The sequence below is a fragment of the Procambarus clarkii genome, chromosome 4 (genome assembly GCF_040958095.1).
Source record: "Procambarus clarkii isolate CNS0578487 chromosome 4, FALCON_Pclarkii_2.0, whole genome shotgun sequence".
Classification (NCBI taxonomy): Eukaryota; Metazoa; Arthropoda; class Malacostraca; order Decapoda; family Cambaridae; genus Procambarus; species Procambarus clarkii.
Window position 1 is genome coordinate 29,163,619 of NC_091153.1, and position 14,270 is coordinate 29,177,888.

Below are 14,270 nucleotides of genomic sequence, written 5' to 3' on the forward strand. Positions count from 1 at the left end.
CTTGGGGACCCGCCTGGACCATCGGACCCTAAGTATTGGTGTTGCTCTGCGCCTTGCCGCCCCTATCTCCACCGAGCACCGGTGTATTTGCGGCCATGCACGGGCAGACCAATACGGCAGCCATGGTCTCATCTGTCGTAAGACACAGGGAAAGATTGCCAGACATGAAGCAGTCAATGACATCATCAAGAGAAGTTTGGCTTCAGCTGGGTGCCCAGCACAAAGGGAACCTCAGTTGTGCAGGCCTGACAACAGCCAAAAACGCCCAGATGGAGTCACCCTGCAGCCGTGGAGAGAAGGTAAACAGGTCGTGTGGGACTACACGTGTGCATCCACATTGGCTGATACCTATCTACCTTACAGCGCAGCTGAGGGAGGCGGGGCGGCCACCTTCAGGGAGACCCAGAAAACTAACAAGTACAGGGACCTAGAACGTTGTTACAGGTTCGTGCCAATAGGCTCTGAGACTCTGGGCGCCTGGGGTAAATGTGCACTTAAGTTCCTGAAGGAGCTGGGCGAGGAACTCATTGGGAAGACTAGAGACCCAAGAGCGGCCAGTTTTATGTTCCAGCGCCTCAGTGTCGCTGTTCAGAGGGGAAATGCGTGTTGTATCTTGGGTACGCACCCGACCCCCGAGGAACTGGACGAGGTCTTCGAACACTGATTGGTATATTGTTATATTGTTATATAAGTGTGTGTTTTCTGTAATATATATATATATATATATATATATATATATATATATATATATATATATATATATATATATATATATATATATATATATATATATATATATATATATATATATATATATATATATATATATATATATATATATATATATAGAGAGAGAGAGAGAGAGAGAGAGAGAACTGGATCACCACTACAATTTTGTCCCCATTGCTTCTGAGACACTCTGCGCCTGGGGTAAAAGTGCTACCAGCTTTTTGAAGGAACTGAGTTCTAGGCTCATTGAAACAACAAGGGACCCAAGAGCTGCAAGCTTTCTTTTCCAGCGCCTCAGTGTGGAGATACAGAGGGGAAATGCGCACTGCATCCAGGGTTCCTGCCCGCCATCTGAGGAGCTGGAGGAACTCGACAACCTATGATAACCATCTTTGTAACCCATATGTAACTCCTTTTTTGTAACAAAGTTCAAATAAAGTAAATATATATGTGTACATACAAAATAATGGGGGTGGTAGGAGAAGATAATATTAGTGTTCAGTGAGAAACCACAAGGTCTCCTCTGAATACTTTTTATTTTCTTCTCCGAGGCTATGGGTCCCCACATTGGCACCAGAGGTGGTACCCTCACAAATTATATATATATATATATATATATATATATATATATATATATATATATATATATATATATATATATATATATATATATATATATATAAATAATTTATATATATTATTCAGGCTTGTATATTTATATAAATATGTATGTATATTTATATATACCACAAGGTCTATATATACCACAAGGGAGCACACGTGAGGAACACAAATTTGTGTTCCTCACGTGTGCCCCAAAGAATGAGGTGATTTGGTAAAATGCTATGCCCAAGATTACTATCCGAGTGCCGGCGGTGGGGTGGTTCAAATAGCCTCGGCTATCACCTCATTATGTCCGGTCGTGATGGTCAAGTGGATTAAGGCGTCTTGTACATACCAGTTGCGTTGCTTCTGGGAGTATGGGTTCGAGTCACTTCTGGGGTGTGAGTTTTCAGTTGCATATTGTCCTGGGGACCATTCAGGCTTGTTCGCATATATATATATTTATAGATATTAGTATATTTTGGTAGCAGTCTTTCCTGTAGACATATATTATTAAATATGACCAAAAAAGTAAGATTAATAATTCTAACACGAATTTTCTCTATCTTTCTTACATTTCTTTTCACTTTTGATGGTAATTCAAAGATCAATTCTCTAAAATTCATTTTTATTTCTAGTCTGACGCAACACTTGAGCGCGTTTCGTAAAACTTATTACATTTTCAAAGACTTTAGTTTACAAACACACAACTGAAACTGAATAGAGCTTTACACATCTTCGAGGTTTATATCTACATTTAGGTGAGGGGGATGAGGTGAAAAAAATAACTTTCAACAATGGGTATTAAATTCCAACACAAGACAGAACACGAAACAATGGGTATTGAATGGGTATTAAATTCAAACACAAGACAGAACACGAAACAATGGGCATTGAATGGAAGTAATTGTAGAAAGCCTATTGGTCCATATTTCTTGATGCTTCTATATTGGAGCGGAGTCTTGAAGTGGGTAGAATATAGTTGTGCATTAATTGGCTGTTGATTGCTGGTGTTGACTTCTTGATGTGTAGTGCCTCGCAGACGTCCAGCCGTTTGCTATCGCTGTATCTATCGATGATTTCTGTGTTGTTTGCTAGGATTTCTCTGGTGATGGTTTGTTTGTGGGAAGAGATTATATGTTCCTTAATGGAGCCCTGTTGCTTATGCATCGTTAAACGCCTGGAAAGAGATGTTGTTGTCTTGCCTATATACTGTTTTTTTTAGGCTTACAGTCCCCAAGAGGGCATTTGAAGGCATAGACGACGTTGGTCTCTTTTAAAGCGTTCTGCTTTGTGTCTGGAGAGTTTCTCATGAGAAGGCTGGCCGTTTGTCTGGTTTTATAGTAAATCGTCAGTTGAATCCTCTGATTTTTGTCTGTAGGGATAACGTTTCTACTGACAATATCTTTCAATATCTTTCCTCCGTTTTATGGACTGTGGAAAAGAAGTTCCTGTAAAATAGTCTAATAGGGGGTATAGGTGTTGTGTTAGTTGTCTCTTCAGAGGTTGCTTGGCGTTTCACTTTCCTTCTTATGATGTTTTCCACGAAACCATTGGAGAAGCCGTTGTTGACTAGGACCTGCCTTACCCTACAGAGTTCTTCGTCGACTTGCTTCCATTCTGAGCTGTGGCTGAGGGCACGGTCGACATAAGCGTTAACAACACTCCTCTTGTACCTGTCCGGGCAGTCACTGTTGGCATTCAGGCACATTCCTATGTTTGTTTCCTTAGTGTAGACTGCAGTGTGGAAAACTCCGCTCCTTTCCATGACTGTTACATCTAGAAAGGGCAGCTTCCCATCCTTCTCCATCTCGTAAGTGAAACGCTACACAGAATTCTGCTCAAATGCCTCCTTCAGCTCCTGCAGATGTCTGACATCAGGTACCTGTGTAAAAATGTCGTCAACATACCTGCAGTATATGGCCGGTTTCAGGTTCATGTCGACTAAGACTTTTCCCTCGATGGTACCCATGTAGAAGTTTGCAAACAGGACACCTAGGGGAGAACCCATGGCGACCCCATCTACTTGCTTATACATGTGTCCATCCGGGCTCAAGAAGGGTGCCTCTTTAGTACAAGCTTGGAGTAGTTTCCTTAGACTGCTTTCTGGGGCTTATTAGGCAAATTGGGCCTTGCATAGTAGGCTGAGAAGTGCGTTCTGGCTACTAGGTATGACATATATATATATATATATATATATATATATATATATATATATATATATATATATATATATATATATATATATATATATATATATATATTATTAAATATGACCGAAAAAGTAAGATTAATAATTCTAACACAAATTTTCTCTATCTTTCGTACATTACGCTTCACTGTTGGAGGTAAATTAAAAATCAATTCTCCAAAATTCATTTTTATTTCTAGTCTGACGCGACACGGGCGCGTTTCGTAAAACTTATTACATTTTCAAAGACTTTAGTTCACAAATACACAACTGAACATACGTATCTCCGATTTTATATCTACATGTGAGTGAGGTGGGAGGGGTGATGTGGCATTAACACAAGACAGAACAAGAGGGGATATTAATAGGGTATTAAAAGTATCAACACAAGACAGAACACAAACAATGGGTATTGAATAGAAGTGTTTGTAGAAAGCCTATTGGTCCATATTTCTTGATGCTTCTATATTGGAGCGGAGTCTTGAGGTGGGTAGAATATAGTTGTGCAATAATTGGCTGTTGATTGCTGGTGTTGACTTCTTGATGTGTAGTGCCTCGCAAACGTCAAGCCGCCTGCTATCGCTGTATCTATCGATGATTTCTGTGTTGTTTACTAGGATTTCTCTGGCGATGGTTTGGTTGTGGGAAGAGATTATATGTTCCTTAATGGAGTCCTGTTGCTTATGCATCGTTAAACGCCTTGAAAGAGATGTTGTTGTCTTGCCTATATACTGGGTTTTTTGGAGCTTACAGTCCCCAAGTGGGCATTTGAAGGCATAGACGACGTTAGTCTCTTTTAAAGCGTTCTGTTTTGTGTCTGGAGAGTTTCTCATGAGAAGGCTGGCTGTTTTTCTGGTTTTATAGTAAATCGTCAGTTGTATCCTCTGATTTTTGTCTGTAGGGATAACGTTTCTATTAACAATATCTTTTAGGACCCTTTCCTCCGTTTTATGAGCTGTGGAAAAGAAGTTCCTGTAAAATAGTCTAATAGGGGGTATAGGTGTTGTGTTAGTTGTCTCTTCAGAGGTTGCATGGCTTTTCACTTTCCTTCTTATGATGTCTTCGATGAAACCATTGGAGAAGCCGTTATTGACTAGGACCTGCCTTACCCTACAGAATTCTTCGTCGACTTGCTTCCATTCTGAGCTGTGGCTGAGAGCACGGTCGACATATGCGTTAACAACACTCCTCTTGTACCTGTCAGGGCAGTCGCTGTTGGCAATTAGGCACATTCCTATGTTTGTTTCCTTAGTGTAGACTGCAGTGCTGAAACCTCCGCCCTTTTCCATGACTGTTACATCTAGAAAGGGCAGCTTCCCATCCTTTTCCATCTCGTAAGTGAAACGCAGCACGGAACTCTGCTCAAATGCCGTGCTGCGTTTCACTTACGAGATGGAAAAGGATGGGAAGCTGCCCTTTCTAGATGTAACAGTCATGGAAAAGGGCGGAGGTTTCCACACTGCAGTCTACACTAAGGAAACAAACATAGGAATGTGCCTAAATGCCAACAGCGACTGCCCTGACAGGTACAAGAGGAGTGTTGTTAACGCATATGTCGACTGTGCTCTCAGCCACAGCTCAGAATGGAAGCAAGTCGACGAAGAACTCTGTAGGGTAAGGCAGGTCCTAGTCAATAACGGCTTCTCCAATGGTTTCATCGAAGACATCATAAGAAGGAAAGTGAAAAGCCATGCAACCTCTGAAGAGACAACTAACACAACACCTATACCCCCTATTAGACTATTTTACAGGAACTTCTTTTCCACAGCTCATAAAACGGAGGAAAGGGTCCTGAAAGATATTGTTAATAGAAACGTTATCCCTACAGACAAAAATCAGAGGATACAACTGACGATTTACTATAAAACCAGAAAAACGGCCAGCCTTCTCATGAGAAACTCTCCAGACACAAAACAGAACGCTTTAAAAGAGACTAACGTCGTCTATGCCTTCAAATGCCCACTTGGGGACTGTAAGCTCCAAAAAAACCAGTATATAGGCAAGACAACAACATCTCTTTCAAGGCGTTTAACGATGCATAAGCAACAGTTCCATTAAGGAACATATAATCTCTTCCCACAACCAAACCATCGCCAGAGAAATCCTAGTAAACAACACAGAAATCATCGATAGATACAGCGATAGCAGGCGGCTTGACGTTTGCGAGGCACTACACATCAAGAAGTCAACACCAGCAATCAACAGCCAATTATTGCACAACTATATTCTACCCACCTCAAGACTCCGCTAAAATATAGAAGCATTAAGAAATATGGACCAATAGGCTTTCTACAAACACTTCTATTCAATACCCATTGTTTGTGTTCTGTCTTGTGTTGATACTTTTAATACCCTATTAATATCCCCTTTTGTTCTGTCTTGTGTTAATGCCACATCACCCCTCCCACCTCACTCAAATGTAGATATAAAATCGGAGATACGTATGTTCAGTTGTGTATTTGTGAACTAAAGTCTTTGAAAATGTAATAAGTTTTACGAAACGCGCCCGTGTCGCGTCAGACTAGAAATAAAAATGAATTTTGGAGAATTGATTTTTAATTTACCTCCAACAGTGAAGCGTAATGTACGAAAGATTGAGAAAATTCGTGTTAGAATTATTAATCTTACTTTTTCGGTCATATTTAATAATATATGTCTACAGGAAAGACTGCTACCAAAATATACTAATATATATATATATATATATATATATATATATATATATATATATATATATATATATATATATATATATATATATATATGTATATATTTATATATATATATATATATATATATATATATATATATATATATATATATATATATATATATTTATATATATATATTTATATATATATATATATTTATATATATATATATATATATATATATATATATATATATATATATATATATATATATATATATATATATATATATATATATATATATATATATATATATATATATATATATATGTATATACTTGATACTCACATTTTTAATCACGTGTTTATTTTCGTGATTTACACACATATATATACCTATATACATATGCATATACACAACTATACACACACATACACATACAAACTCAATTTTTCCAATTATTGGGGGAATGATTTCTGGTCAGTATTTCATCTGGGAATTATCTACTGTGGGGCTGGGTTTTCATCTAGTAAATCGCGGTTCTTGGGCCACCAGCTGTGGGAGTGGGGCGTCTCATCTTGGAGTAATCTTTCTAACATTGGGTCCTCTAACATTTCGATGGTGTTCCACGCCCTTATGGCTTGGTGCTGCAGTCTGATGTTTAGTGGCTGTATGTTCAGGAGCTCATGAAGCTCTTGGATTGTCTGATCATATGGTGGACGGGGTTTGCCTGCTCTCCTTAGCGCCTTATTTTGCACTGCTTGCAGTTTCTGCATGTTAGTTATCTGTATGGTGTGTAGTGGTACTGGGGGATATTCTAGATGCAGTCGAACTAGAGCCTTATATAGGTGGATCTGAATGTTTGTACTGAGGCTTCGGAATCTCCTAAGTTTTCCTAACGCTGCTTTGGCTTTGTTTAGTCGGTCCCTTACATGAATTTGTATCCCTGTTCTATTTATCATAAGTCCTAGTATTCTGCCTACCTCCGCATATTGGATCGGATGGTTGTCAAGGATAATGGGGGTCCGAGTTTCTTTTTGCAATGTGTATTATCTGAAACTTTTGTTTGTTGGTGCTAATTTTCCATTGATTCTCAAAATTGTTTATGAGTTCAATTGCTGCCTTGGTCTTGTTGGCTAGTAGCGGCTTTAATGGTCCCGGTTGGCATATTATTTGGGTGACATCGTCAGCGTATGTGATGTATTCTCCATGATGGGGTTGGGGTAGGTCAGCTGTATATATTTTCAACAGAGTAGGGGAGAGGCAGCTTCCTTGTGGTACTCCACTTTTCAGTTCCATTACGTCACCCAAGTTGCTGCCGATATTAAGCCTAACAGTTCTGTTGTCTATAAAGCTGCAGAGAGTAGCAGTAAATCTCTCAGGGAGTCCTAGTTCAGATATCTTATATTTTAGGCCTGTGTACCACACTTTGTCGAAGGCTTTCGAAACGTCTGTAAAGCACTATATTACAATGATCATTTTTCAACACTACGTTGGCTATATGCTCGTAGATCAGAGCTATAGCTGTATGGGCCCCTCTGCGGTTTCTATACCCATGCTGCCTGGTGTTATACTTCTCTTCCTCTTCCGTGTACTTCACAAGTCTCTGATTGATTATTTTTTCGAATATTTTACCTGGTACTTCGAGGATGGAAAGTGGCCTGTAATTTTCAGTTTGGGTTGAAGGTTTAACTGGCTTGGGGATTATACATGTGTACTGATGGAGTGCAATCACTGGTAGGTTGGATAATACCATCTTATTTATTTTGCTGTTGCCCGGCTCTTTGTTCTTGAAACCCATAATTGTTTTATGAACCTCTGCAATGGTTATGTTTTTCATGAGGTGGCAGTAATTGCGAATGTTGTTAAGATCTATTGTTTGCAACGAGAGTAGTGCTTCAGCTCTGTTATCGACTTGAGTTGTAATTTCCCTTTCATTAATGGGGCAGAAGTTTAAATAAACTTCTTCCGGGTTTATGCAGAATATTTTTTCTCAGAACTTCCTGAATTCTTGTTCTTGTTCTCTCTCCTCATAGAGTATATTTCCTGAGGTGTCTATGATGTAGGGTATTTCCTCAGTAGAGTTTCCCATTAGGGTTTTTACTTTTTTTCCAGAACTTTCCTGGGTTTCTGTAGTCGACTTGGATATTGCTTATTATGTCATCCCATTTTTGGGTGTACTTTGTTTTGCGTAGATCTTGCAGCTCATCGTGTAGTTCCCTTTGTAGTCTTTTGCGCTGTAGTAGAATTGTGCAGTCTTTTGCGCTGAAATGTAGAAGGTTGTTATATCTGGTTTGCAGTGTCCTATGTGCCTCAGTGGCTGGTGGGTGTGGGAGCGTTATATGGTGAACTACGGGGTTATGATCATTCATGCATTTTTCTATGGTGCTAATTCATGCATTTAACTCAGTGTTTATGCATGATGTTTCTTTTCCATTAAAATCTGCGACACTGATTTCCTATGCACTGCTTTTGAATGCCTCCTAGTCAGTTTTAATGTATTGAAGTCTTGGTGGTGAGGGTTTCTGAATAAAGTTATTTGATAACGTCATTATTATTAGTAAGTGGTCGCTTGTGCTCACAGGGCCCCTTTCAATGCGGGTGTTTAGTAAGTGGTGATTGTTTGACAGTATTATGTCAGGTTTACCACTGTGTCCTTGTCTGACGTAAGTTGGGAAGTCTGGGCCCAGGTGGGTTAGATTTCCGTTCCTCATCATATTGTGGATGGCTTCTCCTGCTTGGTTGTTCCTTCCGTGTCCCAGCACTCTGTGCTTGGCGTTCAGATCTCTCAGGAAGTAGGCAGGTCTGTTCCTTCTAGTGATTGTCATGATGTTGGCCAGGGGAAGGTAAGGACGTCTTGGTGGTTAGTAACATGTTCCTATGAAGATTATACCTTTCGTAGTTCGGAGTTCAATTGCCAGAAAGTTTTCTTGAAAGTTATCTCGACTTATGTGTGGAATATTTATTTTTACAGCAATTGCTGCTCCATCGTTGGCCTGGTCAGCTCTGTTTACCTGGTAAATTTTGTAATTGAAGATCTTTATCTTCTCACTTTCCTTTTTTCCATGACTGTTAATCAGTATTATATCAGGGGTCTATTTCACTGTACAGGTTGCTGAGTTCCAATGCTCTGTGCGGACTCCAGCATAGAACATTATGCTGAATTATTTTTAATGACTGTATGGCTATGTTGAAACTGATAGGTCTCTTCCACCTGGTGGATTGTTTGGGATCGGTGCATGTTTGTTGCGCATTGCGGTAAACATATCGACACTTAACTGTTGATTGGTTATGGAGTTTTGGTTGAAAGTATGCGTCATTATCCGGTTGTACACGTCAATCGTATCGACATCGGGAATGTGTGGTAGAACTTTATTTGCTGAATTTTTATTAATTCTCAGGGGGTCTTGAGGTTAACCGTGTGGGTTGTTTTCTTGAGAAGAATTCTATTTTGTTGGAGATATTTTCTGAGTCCCGGGTGTCTGTGTCTGAGTGTGCTACATTGTCTGTGGGTGTGCGGTGAGGATTGATGCCCCCTAGCGTGTTCCTGATCCTGTGAACCCTGTGGAGCTTGTATGTTTGGTTGTTTGTCTGTGGGCACTCTTCGGAGGTCATTAGTGATTAGTGGTGTTTGCTGGTGATGTTTCGTCTACCTCTGGCTCGTTGATGGTTGCTGCATTCGTGGGTGATGGCACTTGTTGGGAGTTGGTCTCAATTGGGGTAGTGCTGATTATATTGCTATTCACCAGGGCTTTTATGATTTTAATGGAGGAGGGAGTGTCTGGGAATTCCATTTCTGGTAGACCATTCCTCTTGTACTTTTCTTGAATTACCGATCCAAATAACCGTGGAGTTGCTAGGTTTTCTAAGTGAGCAAAGATCATACTGCTCAGGGTTTTTGTTGGTAGGTCACCAATTACCTGTGAGGTCGTGTTTGCTGGATTGTGTAGGGTAGTGTTAGCAGGATTACGTGATACTTTGTTTGACCAAGCATTGGCGGTAGTTATACCTGCATAGGTATTATTGGCCATTGCTGTCTTTTTTGCTGTGGCTCCGGCCTTTTTTTGTTTTAGGATATTTTTCCTAATGGGGCAGATTGATGCCAGCATGCGGTGGGGATCCCCCCACAGTTGAGACATTTGGGGTTTGATTTATTCGTGCAGTTACTGATTATGTGTCCCTGCTGGCCACATTCTGAACATACTGTTACCGTTTGTTGGCACTCTGCGACTGTGTGGTCGTATTTATACCATTTCCAACAGGGGGTTATGTTAAAGAATTATTCTTGCTCAAGGTTGTAGTTATCGTAGTTAGTTGTAGTTGTGAGATGGGAGTAGTGGGAATAGATACCTTGGCTGAGGGCTTTGTGTACTATGGATATTTCTTCGAATCATATTTTCATCATGGTAGACAAATTCGGCATAAGAATTACTTCTTCTACCTTGGCCCAATTATTCCTTTTTTCTATGTTGCGTTTAATATTTTCAAGGGTATGGCTAGTAACAGATTTGCTAGTTCATTCTGTATCTCATAGCCTGTCCCCCTCGCAAGGAGCGGATTTTTACTCGGTGTCCTCTCATTGTCTCAGTTCCTGTTCATTCTATCTTGTTTACTTGCTTTCCTCTTCCTTTCCCTTCCTAAGAATAAGCTCTCCTAAGCTGAAGGCTATGCACTCCGTCCTTCCACTTGGTTGGTTGGGACTCGCAGAGGTTAGCCCTCAGTGACTTATTCTCCTATGTCCTATGTGGGGACAGAATGTCCCCTAAGACAGTCTGACCCTGCTACAATGGTGAACAGATGCCCAAATAAAGTGGCCCCCCAGATTTTACAGATACCGCATGGGCCACTGGACTATTCCACTTGACCTGTTGAAATGGCGAAATGACAAGAGTTGGAGAAAGTGAGGAAGTCTTAGAACTTGGAGTGCACAGGCGCTCTGTACAAAGCTGGCATCATTGTAATGTTGGCGGCTATGTCACCCTCCTGTCAGGGAAGGGATCGTGGAGACCGTTGGGTCAGTACCCTGACCGTATGGGCAGGGTCAGGGGCCCGTGGGGGTCAGGTTACGCTCCCACCACTCTCCTTGCTTGTTGCTGCCTGAAGCTGATTATGCCCTTAGGTTCTTGCTAGAGAGTCTTACAGTGAATCTGCTGTGAGTTTTACAGTAAGTGATCAAACACTCATTTCCTATCAATCATATTTACTTGGGAAAATTCGTGTCTTGAGTTTTTCACGTTTTTATTTACAGTCTGATGCCTAAAAGCGTTTCACAAAGACTTCTCACATTTTCATAGACAGATTTTTACACACATCATTTCATGCTTATTTTCGTTTTTAGGTGAGGTGATATGACACAAATATTTTTTGGGTGAGGTGACAAAAGATAGAACACGAATCAATGGGTATATTGCATATTTTCTGCTTTTATATTGTTATATTGCTCTTTCTGCTTCTATGTTGGTTCGGGATCTTGAAGTGGGTAGAATATAATTATGTGTTAATTAGCTCTTGATTGCTGGTGTTGACGTTTTGATGTGTAGGGCCTCGTATATGTCGAGTCTCCTGCCATAGCTGTATCTATCGATTATTTCCGTATTGCTTGTTAAATTTTTTTTGGTGATGCCCTGGTTGTGAGAGGAGATTATATGTTCCTTGGTGGAGCCCTGTTGTTTGTGCATTGTTAATCGCCTAGAAAGAAACGTTGTTGTCTTGTCTATATACTAAGATCTTTGAGGCTTACAGTCCCGAAGTGGGCATGTGAAGGCATAGACGACGTTGGTTCCTCTCAAAGCGTTCTGTTTGGTGTCTGGAGAGTTCTTCATGAGATTCTGACTTTGCCAAGGTCAGAACCGTGAAAAGGATCGGCCAAGTTATATGTTACCAGAATGATCAATTGGCGTTATGGCTTACCAACCTAATATCTACATCTGCTACGATAATGAAAAACTTTTACATTTTTGCTAAGATACTTTTTCTCTCTCTAAGTGAGTTGTAACAATATAATGCTTTCGGGCAAATAAAATCTGTTAAAAAATATATCGAAGAAAAATACTTAAAAACCATTAAAAATGTGTTTTGAATCTGCAATGCACTGTTTAATTGCAGATCAGAATGTCGTATTTCCTGTGGGGAAGCATTGTTGTTGTGGTGGTTTTAAACGTGCCTGCAGTGAGCCTGGAACTGACGCAGCCCATGGACATGGGCGGGATGACGGGGCAGGTGGGCGTGGATGTCGGCATGGCTGTGGGTCAGGTGGCGAAACACTATCTCACTGGCTGTCACCTAGTGATCATTACTACTTCACATCACTCACACTTTACCTCAAACATACTCAGGTAAATTAGTAATACATATATATATATATATATATATATATATATATATATATATATATATATATATATATATATATATATATATATGTATATATATATATATATATATATATATATATATATATATATATATATATATGTATATATATTTATATATATATATATATATATATATATATATATATATATATATATATATATATATATATATATATATATATTTATATATATATATCCGGTTGAGTGACGATAATGTGCGCAGTCATTACCACAACGGAGCCAGGTGTTTGGGTTCTGGGCGCCCTCCCAGGGAGAACACCAATCAACAGCCCACACCGCCCGTAAGGCAAAACACCTCCCAGACCTTCATTCCCACAGAAAACATATTAGAAGCTATCAAAGCAACATCAGCCAGAACCTTGCAACACATCCATAAAGCAGCCCGCCCCCATGCAGCAGCCAAATTATCTGCCCTCCTGAGAAAGGTCAACGACTCTCCTGGAACGACCCAAGCAGGGCACAACCTCCTACTGTTTGGCAACATATGTCTAGCCACCCCTGCAAGGAGAGACAAGACCTTAGCTGCCTCAGTCATCAAAGCTATAAATGATTTTCCCAGGGAGGACAACTAGGTGCGCCTTCCCACTCGTGCGAGAAACACCCACGGCAGGAAGAGCAACAGTGCCATATCCGAGACATCAAAAATCAGAACATCAGTCACCAAGAAAATAGAAGAAGGAAACACTATTGGCGCAATAAGATTCATCACCAGTGAGGACTCAATTGCCGACAGAGATGCCGCACCAGCTCAAGCCCTAAGGGAGAAACACCCACCCAGGGCTCCGCGTGGGGACGACATTGTACAAGTGGGGGCTACCGGAGCAGAACCTCTCTGGGTGGCTGAATCTGTGGTCCATAAAGCAGCCATGTCCTTCCCAACAGGATCAGCAGGTGAGTTCACAGGACTAAAACCCAACCACCTCAAGCAAATGCTCAACCCTGCACTGGGTGACATTGCAAAAAACCTCTTGGTGGAACTAACCAGATTCACCAACACATGTCTAGCTGGCAACATACCAGCGACCATAAGACCTATCTTTTTTGGAGCATCTCTCTGTGCTCTAAAGAAAAAGGATGGAGGGATCAGGCCAATAGCTGTGGGCAATTCTCTACGGCGTCTCGTCGCAAAGGCAGCTGCAAGAACAGTTAGTGATGCAGCGGCCAACATGCTGAAGCCAAAACAGCTCGGGTTTGGCATTCCACAAGGGTGTGAGGCGGCAGCCCATGCAGCTCGAGCCTTCATCGCCAACATCACAGACGAAAAGGCCCTTATCAAGCTAGATTTAAAAAATGCCTTCAATTTGTTGCGGAGGGATGCTGTACTCCGTGCGGTTCATAGTCATTTACCTTCCCTCTACCCTTATGTACATTCATGCTACAGTATGGACCTTAAGCTACTTTTTGGCGAACATGAAATTGACTCGCGAGAAGGCGTCCAACAGGGTGACCCCCTTGCTCCTCTCCTTTTCTGCTTAGTCATCAAACAAGTCACAGAGTTCCTGTCCAGCGAGCTTAACATCTGGTTCTTGGATGATGGTACCCTAGCTGGTTCCCAAGACTCCCTCCTGGAGGACATCAGAAAAATCCAGGAGCAAGGTGCAGTTTTAGGCCTCACCCTGAACCCTTCTAAATGTGAAATAATATGTTCCAACCAGGGCATCGTAGAGAGAATAGAGGGTCTTCTGCCAAATATCCATAAA